Source organism: Neofelis nebulosa, chromosome 1 (assembly GCF_028018385.1).
Source record: "Neofelis nebulosa isolate mNeoNeb1 chromosome 1, mNeoNeb1.pri, whole genome shotgun sequence".
Classification (NCBI taxonomy): domain Eukaryota; kingdom Metazoa; phylum Chordata; class Mammalia; order Carnivora; family Felidae; genus Neofelis; species Neofelis nebulosa.
The window spans coordinates 188,663,482-188,676,629 of NC_080782.1; the positions used below are offsets into that span (position 1 = coordinate 188,663,482).

Genomic DNA, 13,148 nt, shown 5'->3' on the forward strand with positions numbered 1-13,148 from the left:
TTAATATCTGTGTTATCTATTAAAGTTATACAATATTCAGGAATCAGTGAAAGGCTAAAGGGACTGAAATGTGTCCTAGGTGACAAGATTTTGAGACATCTTGGTGGAAAAGTTTTGGAGAGTGTCCATCCCTAAATGTTAGGTAAAGATACTATTTGCATGTATGTTCTTCCCAATATCTCTTCTCCTAACTTGCAACGGCAAGCCAATTGTCAAGTCAGTGTGAGGAAGGAATACACTGAAAAGTATATCATGAAACAAGATAGCATCGACCCAAACTCATTAAAAAAAACCCTTCTCTTTTGAATTGGGTCCCTGAGATTAATAAATATTCCTGGGAATCCAGCAGACAGAGGAAAAAGTGAAGGAGTAATAGGGGCTGCCCAGAGCAAAAGGAACATGAATTACAATAATAGTAATAGTTTAGCTTACACTTGAAAATTTAAATTTAGGATAAATTCTAGAGAATCCTGTTCCACATTCAAATAAGTTTTTAACATATCAGTAGACACGTGGGTATCTCTGGGAGTTTTGGTGGAATAATAACAGGATGAAATTTTACTTAAAGAATATTAATGTGGCAGCAATGTAATAGGAAGATTGAACAGGGAAGCTGGGAGTTGAAGCCAGAATGAAGAATTAGAGTCACTCATAGATTGCATCATTTTAAATTGTTGTTTCTGAGGATGCAAATGTTCAAACATTGGCACTTTCATATGGATTTCTAGACATGATGTAATAGGGTACTAAAGTGATATTATTGAGAGAATAGAATAAAAGAGATAGATGTAAAAAAATCATTGTCAATTTTAAGGATCTTGCTTCACTAAAGTAACAGTATGAATCCAAATGCTTTTTGGAGCTTCCTAGGTATGAACCGAACATCTTACAGTTATTGTTCACTGAGTACTCAAGATAAGCCCGATACTGCTACAAGTATCTTATAGATGAGCTCATGGAATTATTACAACAACCTTAAGAGACAGGTACTATTATCATACTCATTCAATAAGTTAGGAAACAGAGGCACAGTGAATATTTCTAACTTGCCCAAGGTAGCCCAGGTAAGATGCAAGACCAGTATTTGAATCCCAGGTGAAACTATAGCTTTGATTAGCTAAAATACACTGGATTAAGTTCCAAAATCATCTAGTCCACATAGAGCATTGAATGCACGGTTTTGTTTTGTTTTGTTTTGTTTTGTTTTGTTTTGTTTTGTTTTTGGCAAGGAAAAGAGTAAGAATTAAAAATAGAACCTAGATTAAATAAAACTAAAAAGTAGATGAAATCTCATTTTCATTCCTAGAAACTCTCAAATTTAACTTAAATCTCAGGATCCTAACACCCTTAATTTATCATTGGTACTTCCACTCAGTTCTCAGCAATTATTCTTCAAAACTACTAAATCTTATTAAAGTCTGTGCCATATTTTCTCTCATTTCAAGCTCTGCCTTCTGTGACCAAACACATAAATTAATTAAAGCTATATTTTTAATGTTCATAATGGTTTCCTTTATTTCTTTATGGAGAATATTTGCTTTGTAATTTGGCTTTGTTGGCCTTAACTTAAAGAAGTAATCTGTTTATAAACTTGAGAAAACATATCCACGTCACTTACAAAATTGTCAAATCTTACAATAAAGATGACTGACATGTCCTTGTAAATTCTACACCCTAGTATTTAACTTTCTCAAATTTTAAAACAAGTCTTTGTAAGTATATAGTTATAGCATTAGACAGATAACTGAAGGAAAAAAAAAACAAAAATAGAGAACAACATAAACAGAAATTTTTCAGTTATTATAGAATTTAGCTTTTCTAATGTTCTATGAAACACCTTCATAAATTAAGACATAATTTATATGTGAAGCATATTTATAGCTAGGAAATTCATAAATATTTCTCAGCTTGAAAACAATTTTCATAAGTTAATTAATCTTTAATCAGATATAGAAACAATAGAGTCCTTAAGCATATCAAGAAAAAAAAATTCTAGTTAAAAAAATACAATACTTCTTTTCCAGTGATTAAATTAATTGCTAAAAACTCCAGTTTACATGGATAATGTAAAAATTTTACGTATATTCATACACACACACACACACACACACACACACACACACACACACAGAAAATGACCAGGTAAGGATCTCAACATTGTGTTACTCTGTCCTTTTTCTCTATGTAACATGTGTTCTTCTGCCTCTTAGTTTCTCTTTAGTTATGGTATTTTCTTCTGTTCATTAATTGTTTTAATGTTTATTTATTTATTTTGAGACAGAGAGCAAGTGGGAAAGGGGCAAAGCGAGAGGGAAAGAAAGAATCCCAAGCAGACTCTACGCTGTCAGCACAAAGCCCCAGGCAGGGCTCAATCTCATGAACAGCGAGATCATGATCTGAGTGAATATCAACAATGGAATGCTTAACCGACTGAGCCACCCACCTGCCCCTCTTCTGTTCATTTAATCATACATCTGTATACAGCTTCTTATGAGTTTCTTCATTTCTTAATTTAGCTTTGTTTTCTTCCAATATTCATTCCTCTATAACTTACTTCAAATTCTAGAAATTTGCCCCATAGTGTTTATATGTTTCATGTCCTTAGCTGAAGAAATAATATTTTGCAATCTCAATGTTTTGTGGGGTAGGAGACAGGAAATGAGCTTCTTTTTATTTACTTAGCTCCCAGCTATGATTTAACTAGATAAGCTGAGAATAAAGTCCCTATACCTTTATTAATATCTTTCTTTAAACTGTGGAATGTATAATGTAATCATATATTTATAGTTACAAAACTCAATATTTGTTTACTGCTTTAGAATTTGTAAGATTTTCACATATAATTTTCTTATAATTTTTCACAACAAAGAAATGTGGACCACTCCTCTCCACCCAATATTCCCTCCATAATTTTTCTATTATTATTTTCACATAAATTTTATCATCTAATATGTTGATTCTAATCTATTATATCCATTTCCTTTTTGATTTTGTTTATTTGGTCCCTCTCTACCCCTATCCCACTAATGAATTAAGATTTTTGAGAACAAGTATTTTGTTTTGTTTAGTGCTATGTCTGCAACATCCAGAACATTTAATGGAACATAGCTGGACATCAATAAATTATGGCTGAATAAATATAAAATGAAATTATCCCAAATTTGACTTCATAAGTGAAGAAAAATTAAGGATATAGATTTTTCCTAAATATATAGAGCTATTAGTACAAAGACAGTATTTGACTCATGTTTCCTGCTTCCAAATCCAAAGTCCTTCCAATAAATTTAATTGGAATAAACATCTATTGATTGTTTCCCATTTACATGATTGAACATGTGTTTTTCAAGAATGTAAAAGGAATCTCTAGTTAACAAAAGTATTCAAAAGAAAAAGGGAAATTATTCTAGAATGTTATTTTCTGGGGTTATTATTTATTTGTTTATTTTACTTCTAGAGAAGATTCCACAATTACTGAGAAATTGAGAGTCATCTAAATAAAGCATCCCAAATTAAAATATATAGCATTAAAATATTGAAAAAGAGAAACCCCTGAGATTCTTTGAAATGACAAGTAGAACATAATTTCCAACAATGGGTTGTCAGTTCCCTATAAATGCAAAGCCTTTCTTTTTTATAAGTGCTAAGTTGCTACAGAAACTCTTATAAAATAAAACTCAAATAAGAAAAGTATCTGAGACAATGAGCTGTAGTTTTAGTAGGGAACTTAAAGTGAATTGGATGTAGTTTAACATTTTATAATCAATGAAAACAGAAAATCATGTACATAGTGCAATTTACTAAGTTGAAACAATGTGACTAAATTATATGTGAAATGAACATATTTTGAAAGAAATGACAAATGTCATTCAGACACTTTTCAGCATGTAACTGCAAAGGAAGTACCCAGCTCATAATTTGGGAAAAATCTCTATATAGTTTTTCAATAAGTAGATCCTTCACAACCTGCTGAGTTTAACATTACCATACTATTTTACTATAGATAGAAAAAAAAGCATTAAAAAAGAAAAGCTAATATTCAAGATTTTTGAATTTTTTACATACTAATTTTAATTATAATGTTTATAAATATTATCCTTTTAAGATATAGTTTAGAAATTACTTTTACAATATATGACCTAAATTACGTTTAGGTCATATATTGCTCATAAGAATAGGTGTTTTATATTATTATGAGTCTTATGAATGAATAGAAGTTTATTTGAGTCAAAATTCCAAATCTTGGGTAACAGAGAATATCAAAATATCATGATCAAATTTACTTTTTAAAGCCAGGTGTTCATGATTCTTTGAAATAATATTATGGTGTTTTCAAGTGAATTAATTATGGTTGCCTTAAAAGAGCAGTGTTTTATGTTGTTTCTTTTTTTAATAGTCATAGAAGAATTTTACTGTTCTCAAGTTTAGCTAACTGGAAAATAAAATTAGTTGTCGACTAATCATTCAGTAGAAGATTTGAACCACCTCTTTTTCGTGTTGTTTTTCCTGTAGTTACAGAACTTGGAAAATGAAGAGTATTTCAGAAAATAAATTAATGGAATAATACTCCAATCCCTGGTTAACATTAGTATTGAAGCATATTTTGTCTGGTGCTAGGTGTAGGGATGGATGTAGGAAGGGTACTCTAAGAGGAAGATATAATATTTTTGGCATATTGTAATTACTTGCAAAGGGAAAAGCAAATATCGCATATGTAATTTTTTCTAACCTTAATGCCTGTTTTTTTGCTCAAATAAAACCTGCAAATAGCAGCTGTATGATTTTATAGAAATAAATTTGCTTTTGAATGCATCTTCAGGACAGCCACTTTTTTCTTCTATGTTACTTTTTTTTTATAAAGAAATAATAACAGCTAACATTTGTTGAATGGCTACTGTGTATCAGGCATTTTCCTAAGCTTGTCATGTATTTGAACTCCTTTAAACCACATGACAGCCATATTCAGTGGAAGCGATTTAGTCCCCCAGTTTTCTCATGGAGGTAGTAAATACCTTCTTTTGATCACACTGATAACATGGCAGAATGAAGTTAGGAATTAATATCAGAAATTTCAAAGCCAAAGGTTAAAAAACACTTACATCAAGATACCTTGAAGCATTAAGATGAATATTCTTACTAGCCATGGTTTTTTGTAACTGTTCTTTAATATTTTATATGAATATGAATTTATTTTAAAATGCACATTTCTCTGAGAACCTTCAACATTTTTTAGTACTCTAGTTTGAAGCCAGCAATTATATCATGATAGAATATTTTGAAAAATTATTGTTATTTCTGGCACATTTGAAAATTATTTTCTATTTTATTCAGTTACTTTACTTCCCAAATAATGCCAGACTACATTGCCTTTGTAACAAATGTAAACACTGAAAATGAGATAATGCCCTTCTGCTTAGCTTGGTTCACTCATTTAAGTTATATACTACGAAGTGGCATTGCAGTATTATGGGATTTTATACAGATGAGAATAAATTCAACTCATATGTTACTGTGATAATTTTTGTTTACATTAGATATTATCATTTAAATCTTTTCCAAATTTTGAATGTGATGCTAATTATGATTTGAAGAATATAACTGGCGTGGGCTTTTTTTTTTTTTTTTTTGGATGTCTGATTTTATTTGTTACCCTTAGAAAATCTTTCCTCCCCCACTGAACTCAGACTCAGAGGTGGAAGCTCTCAGACAGGACAGCCTTTGTCTCTTGCCAGTCTGTTCCTAGTGTTTTTCTTTGGCCTCCTTCATTCTCTTGCCCAAAGGTTTAGCATATTCTGCAGCCTCTTCCTTATTTTTCTTAGTACATTGTTTCTTCAGAGCAACACACGGATGTTACATGGAGTAACAATACGCTGAATTTTGGGTGCTTGGTTGTAGGCTTCTTATCTTTATTTGGGGGCTTTCTTACAACATATTGGCAGACATCATCTTAGATTGAAAAGTTTGCAGATTCTTTTTCTCCCCTTTTAACAACGACCAAATTGAGAACACTGAGATTGGTATCCACAATGCAACCCCAAGCAGATTTGTGCTTTCTTTGTCCAGGCCTCCTTGGTCAGTAGCAGGAATGCACCTTACTCAGCAGCAGGAGGACATGGCCATGGGTCTAGATACCCTGCTTCATGGAGAAGTCTTGTTTGTCATTGCCATCACTGATTCAGACCTCATAACCCTTCCATTCTTTATCCAGAGCATCAGCAGCAACTTCTGTGGCCATATACTTCCATAAAATGTATAAATTTTGAGTTCATCATCCACTTCAATAAGTTTCTGGAAGGCTGTAGCTGGGAAAGAAATGTTCAGCTTCATCCTATAACAGATTACCACCTCCAAGGTGCCACAAGATGAAGACATGCATGGGCTTCCTTCTGATATATTTTGGAAACAAGGTGTATTTGTAAAAGCCACCCATTCATATATTTTGTTCAACTTCTTTTGGAAGTTTTTTTTTTCCTTTTCCTTTTTCACTTTGTAGAAATATTTGATGCATTCTGCATAGAATTTTTATATATTCGTTGGACACATTTTCTTCTAGGCTTTTAGTTATATATATTTTATTTGTAAAATATCTTTTGAAGTATAGAAGTATTGATTATTTGACTTGTTAGTTTTCTTTAGTCGAATTGATCAATCTTTTTTTGTTTTAATGAGAGCAGGGATAAGGTCTCTCATGTTTACAAATTCCTAGTATTTATACTAGACTTCAGAACAAATTAAACTTGCAAAACGTATTTTATGAGAAAAATAATAAATTATCCTATAATATTATAGATTTACATTTTTCTTTTTTTAATGTTTATTTATTTATTTTGAGAGAGAGAGAACACAAACAAGGGAGGGGCAGAGAGAGGAGAGAGAGAATACCAAGCAGGTTCAGTGCTGTCAGCACAGCGCCCGATGTGGAGCTCAATCCCATGAACCATGAGACCATGACCTGAGCCAGGATCAGAATCAGGGATTTAACCAACTGAGCCACCCAGGCACGGCTATAGTTTTACATTTTTCAAACTTTTTTGTTTTTAAGTTAATTTGATTTTATTTTTGATAACAGTGTGAAATAGGATCATTTCCCCCAAATAGGTCCTCTCATACAATTTTATGAATAAAAAACCATTTACCTACAGATTGATAACACTATTACACACAATTTCATTTGTCAAAGAAAAATTATACTGTATAATATAAGTTAAACAGGCAAGAGAGACTTAAAGAGGGAGACTTTAGAAAAGAAGGCAAAGCAATAAAGGAGAGAAACTGAATCCAACCTCCACTGAAACAAAAGGCAGAAGTTTTTAAGCACTGAAGTGAGTTAGTGGAAAAGAACTGGAAGACATTAGGGGAGAAATTGGTCAATGTAATTAGGCCAATGTGTTTGCTAATTGGTGCTTACTGAAATAAGGCTCCTATCCACCCACAATGACTGAGAGACAGGGGCTCCATCTCTCTTGATGACCACATTTCATAGGGATACCTCCCAGGTCCTCAAGAAAGGCATTTCTGGGTTGTAAATTTTGAAAAACAAAAAACACATCTCAAGGAGCAGAGAAAGAATTTAAAAATTTTCTGATGTTAATGTTCTGAGAAAAGGGAGATCAGGATCCTAGATTCAAGAAGAAACCTGTAGAAAGTATAGTCAAGCTGAGGAGAATGTTGCAGCTGTCTTGGTCACAATATAAATTAAATCTCTTTCTGGACTCTATTCTGTCACATTAATAAAAGTGTTTATTTCTGAATCACTTCTCATTAATTACTATTGCTGCTGATACTTTACCATCCAGACATCAAAAACTCCTTTTTGTTTCCTTCTTTTTATCAAACTCTTTTTTTTGACAATTTTCTTGTTTAAACGAGTTTAATTCCAGTTTGTAAAGTTCTTTGAAAGATTGTGTTGAGCACTGCATTGAGTATAAAAGACACTGATGCTCCCTTTATACAAATTCCATTCTTCTCTTATTCCATGCTAAAACCCACCATTTTCCCCAATACAATAATATACTCTGTTAAAGAGAAAAAGCAAAACATTTGTCAGTGTCAGATAAATGCTGGCCAGTGATTAGTAAGTGAAATTCCACGGAAAGTATCTGGGATAATTTTGTTTTGTCAGTCTGGGTTCTACTGCCTCCTTATCATTACTTAATTTATTTTTTCCTTGCCAGGAAGGCAGGAGAGAAGTTGATGTTGGAATGAACATCAGTAGTCAGAGTAGAACCACCCAAAGATTCACACCACTACATCTACTCACATTTTGTTCCCAGCTGTTAACCTAAAAATTATTTATGCTCCACTCAAAACCAAACCCTTCCATATGTACCCTGGATTCTAACCTATTTCATCTGCATAAGGACATCAGTGAAAAAAACACTCTTTTTCATACACAGGTTTATGTGTATACACATACCTACATACAGAATCATATATATATATATATATATATATATATATATATATATATATATATATATATAGGCATAGGTATAGGTATATTTTCCCCAACTATGGCTATAATTATTTGATTCCCCTTGAGCAAAACACACGTCAAAAAATATAAAATAATTATGTAATTTTATTAGCATCAATACTTTCCCCATTCCTGCCTAACTCAACACCAATCTTTCTAAATTCACCACATTATAAAGACTGTGTAACTTATCAAAATACCAATTAATCAATACCACTAAAATTGAAGTTAATTCTCTTAATTTTTTGCACGATATCTCAAGAATACTTGATACAGTCCTTAAATTTATTCATTTCTTTTTCAGGTCATTTTATTCTTTTAGTTTTCCTTTTAATTCAGTAGATACTCCTTTAAAAAGATGTGTTTTGGTTTCTCCTCTTCTGTACAACCTTATATTCTTACACTGTTTCAGAGCTCCATTCTTTTTTTAAATTTTTTTTTAAGATTTATTTTTGAGACACAGAGAGAGAGAGAGAGAGAGAGAGAGCGAGCAGGGAGGGTCAGAGAAAGAGGGAGACACAGAATCTGAAACAGGCTCCAGGCTCTGAGCTGTCAGCACAGAGCCTGACGCGGGGCTCGAACCCACAGACCCCGAGATCATGACCTGAGCTGAAGTCGGACGCTTAACCGACTGAGCCACCCAGGCGCCCCTCAGAGCTCCATTCTTAATCCTTCCTCCACCTGCATGTATTTCTTGTAGATAAGTTTCTGTACTAAGACTTTAAATGACATCTGTATAATCATGACCTCCACATTTTATCTCTACTATAGACAGTCCCAGACTTGTATATGTATCTCCTTACTTGAGTTTTGTCTAACGGAGTGTCAGAGTGAATTCCTGACCTACCCTGACACTACCCAGCATCCTATCTCAGTTGATGGCAACTCTGTCCTTCAGAGATTTATTGATTACACAATAATTTGGAGTCATTGAGATTTCTAACTTACATTTACAGAGCTACAACCAGCCCTCAAAAAGATTCTGTTTATCTTCAAAATATGCTTCTGCTGAGATTAATTCCAGAGAAAGATAGAAGGAAACCGGGATATTGATCTTTTCATGGAACAGCTTCACAAATCATTATAAGCTCTGTCCAGAATTTTTTTTTTTTTAAACGTTTTTTTTTAATTTATTTTTGGGACAGAGAGAGACAGAGCATGAACGGGGGAGGGGCAGAGAGAGAGGGAGACACAGAATCGGAAACAGGCTCCAGGCTCCGAGCCGTCAGCCCAGAGCCTGACGCGGGGCTCGAACTCACGGACCGCGAGATCGTGACCTGGCTGAAGTCGGACGCTCAACCGACTGCGCCACCCAGGCGCCCCTGTCCAGAATTTTTGAATGAATAAAATAAACTCTGATTTTGTTATGTTACTGTGAACACATGTATATCATAAGTCATCAAATTTAATCTTAAGTGAAATAGAGAATTGTTTTCTGTACAATATTTAGTGCATCCTTCCATGAACATCTTATATATCTCACTGTGTCCTTTAGTGATACATTCATACTTCTCTTTATTATATTCTAGTATAATTCCTATAAAATTATCCCTGGAAACTTCATAGGTGTTGCTGTAATTACTAATACATATACTCTTTCTTCTTTTATTTTTTGTTAGATTGTTAAAAAGTTGTTAATAGTATACTAGTAGTGTCCGAGTGGTTACGCATTAGCTTGGCCTTTCAGCATAATATTTAATAGAAGTCATGATAGTAATATTTATATCATTTAACTTAAAAAATATTAAGTCTGTTACAAATCATGATGTTTTCCATATTAAGACTTTATCAAATAAGGTCTCTTTTGCTAACTAGTTTTATGTTTTATTTTCTTTAATTAATTTGGTATGTCTTAATTATATATTTTTTCTGTATTTTAAGATAATCTTAATTTATCTACTTTAACTGATGGTATGATAAATGTACATTCCTACCATTCTGTGAGTGTCTTTTGTTCTCAATTAGACCTTAACATAAAAGACTCAGGGAGAACTTGTATATACTTATGTTATCTTGGGTTGAAGCTCTTCTTTTTTACTCAACCATATTGTCTTGCAAGTCTAGTGTGTGAACACTCTGCTGTCTGCCTACTCATGTATTCTATCTTTCCCTTAAGAGTGGAACAGTGTAGGGTCACCTGGGTAGCTCGGTTGGTTAAGCATCCAACTCTTGATTTCAGTTGAGGTCATGATCTCACAGTTGTGAGATTGAGCCCCACGTCAGGCTGAATGTGGAGGCAGCTTAAAATTTTCTCTCTCTGCTCCTCTCCCCTGCTCACTCTTTTTCTCTCTCTAAAAGAGAAAGAAGGAAAATGGGGAAAGGAAAGAAGGAAGGAAGGAAGGAAGGAAGGAAGGAAGGAAGGAAGGAAGGAAGGAAGGAAGGAAGGAAGGAAAGAAGGAAGGAAGGAAGCAGGGAAGGAAGGAATGGTGGAGGGTGATTTGGAGCTAGAACTTTATCCCATCCCAACTCACTAAGTGGAAACACTATTGTCTGTGAACACATCTCCTCATTGAAAACTGCTAAGAATTTAGAAAATTGTGAACAGATTAGGGATTTTGTCTGATTTCCTTGTTATAAAAATATCGATATGATTATAACCACATTTTGAAGATTGCTGATTCTAGACTGGTGTTAATGATAGACTAAATTGCAACTTTAGACTGTTCTTATTTTCTAAGCCACATTTATGGAATTAGCTTGCACCGTATTCCATTATCTGTCTCATCCTTACTATGTCATGCTGGATCCATCATTCCAACATGTTTCATGCCAGTTATCAAATATATCAGACCTCCTGTCTTACCTAAGTCTGAATATAAAAGTAACAGTGTGTATTTGAATGTATGTTTGTCACATGACTAAAGAAGTATGTTTTGTTTTCACTACAAGATCCTAGTAGAATTTTAACAAATTGAAAATTTAAGATTTTGCTCTCAAGCAATTTAATAAATTAGTCTTTAATATTTATATTGTGCATTATTTAAAAAGCCTTGCACTTTCCACTCTTTGGCTGTAATAAATATATAGATTTGATTTTACTTCAATGAGAAATTCAAGGATTTCCTAACATAACCTTGCTAAATTGTTTTCTCATTGGTGCATGGTACCTCTTATAAGGCTAGTGGTTGTAAACATTTAAAACGCACGGGCATTTCAAATGTGAATAGGTCACTTAGTAATTTGCAATTCTTCACTTTGAGTATCTTTTCCTTAAACTAACACTTCCTATATTGAACACTACTTTAATACAACATAACATTCATTTGTCAGGCATCCCAACCACTCTGATGAAAGACAGAATGTTAGGATATCTAAATTCCAATTAAATGCACTGCTGCACTCTAATCCTGCACTCAAGAAACTGGGAACAAGAGCCACATGCTGTGACCTAAATGATGCTTTGATTGATAATGCATGGCCTTTCCTCTAATTTTTAAACATGTAACTGAAATGGAAAGATACTGTAATCATAATCAATTTGTCCTTGAGAAATGAGCCATATTTAGAAGGCAAATATTACTTAAGCAGATTTTTTCAGGGAGGGAGTTTGTGTATTCAGAATTTTTCATATTATATGAAGATAATGTAGCAATCAGTTTTTGCTTTAAGCTGTATGTTTAAAGTCTTTTGTAAAAGTTCTGTTTCCATCAATGAAAAATGAGGTAGCTGAACCCAGTTTGCTTCTTTGTTACTGGAGACTTCAAATGAATTACCACAGGAACAACAATGCTAAATCATTAATGCAAAGTGAGAATAATTAAATGAGACTTAGTGAGTGAGAAGTGATATGAAAAAGAAAAAAACTTTTAAAGAATATTTTATTTAATGACAGATTATTAATTTGAAATATAATTGAAATATTAAAATGCAATTAGTTTTGAACATCAATTTCTAATATTTATATTAAAAAGAAAAATAAAGAATAGAATACTTCCAATAGTTTTAGATAATAATTTGGCAAATTTCAGCACAATAACTTTGGAAAATTGTTTTGAGTTATTTTTAAAACTTTTTAAATAAATTATTTTGATTATCTCATTTGAAAACCACTAATGGACACAAATATTAAAATTTAGTCACATGTAATTTGAAATGATCTCCACAAAAAAACATACAGTTCATGTTTCATGGTAAGTAACAGATGGAATTGTTTCATTAACTCTTCTTGATGAATGCTAGCTCAGAATTAGACTGTGTGCTCTGCCTAATCAGTCAACCCCCTACTTTCCCTCTCCATTGCTTCCTACTCTAACCTTCCTTGTAGTTATAAAAATATCCACACCCAGGAATAATGAATCTGAAAATAGGGAGTGTTTCTATATTACATTTAGCAATAGAAAATATTTCAAGGGGCGCCTGGGTGGCGCAGTCGGTTAAGCGTCCGACTTCAGCCAGGTCACGATCTCGCGGTCCGTGAGTTCGAGCCCCGCGTCAGGCTCTGGGCCGATGGCTCGGAGCCTGGAGCCTGTTTCCGATTCTGTGTCTTCCTCTCTCTCTGCCCCTCCCCCGTTCAAGCTCTGTCTCTCTCTGTCCCAAAAATAAAAAAATAAAAAAAATGTTGAAAAAAAAAAAAAAAAAAAAAAAAAGAAAATATTTCAATGAATTCTTCCTGAGTAATATATCCAAGTGAATTTTGTATGTGTGTGTGTTTTTTGTTTTTTTTGTTTTGTTTTGT

At 33.1% G+C, this 13,148-nt stretch overlaps 1 pseudogene; it reads right to left on the minus strand.

The window, feature by feature from the left end:
* Positions 1–5,649: 5,649 nt before the first annotated feature.
* LOC131490185 (small ribosomal subunit protein eS6-like) lies at positions 5,650–6,324 on the minus strand (annotated as a pseudogene).
* Positions 6,325–13,148: the final 6,824 nt, after the last annotated feature.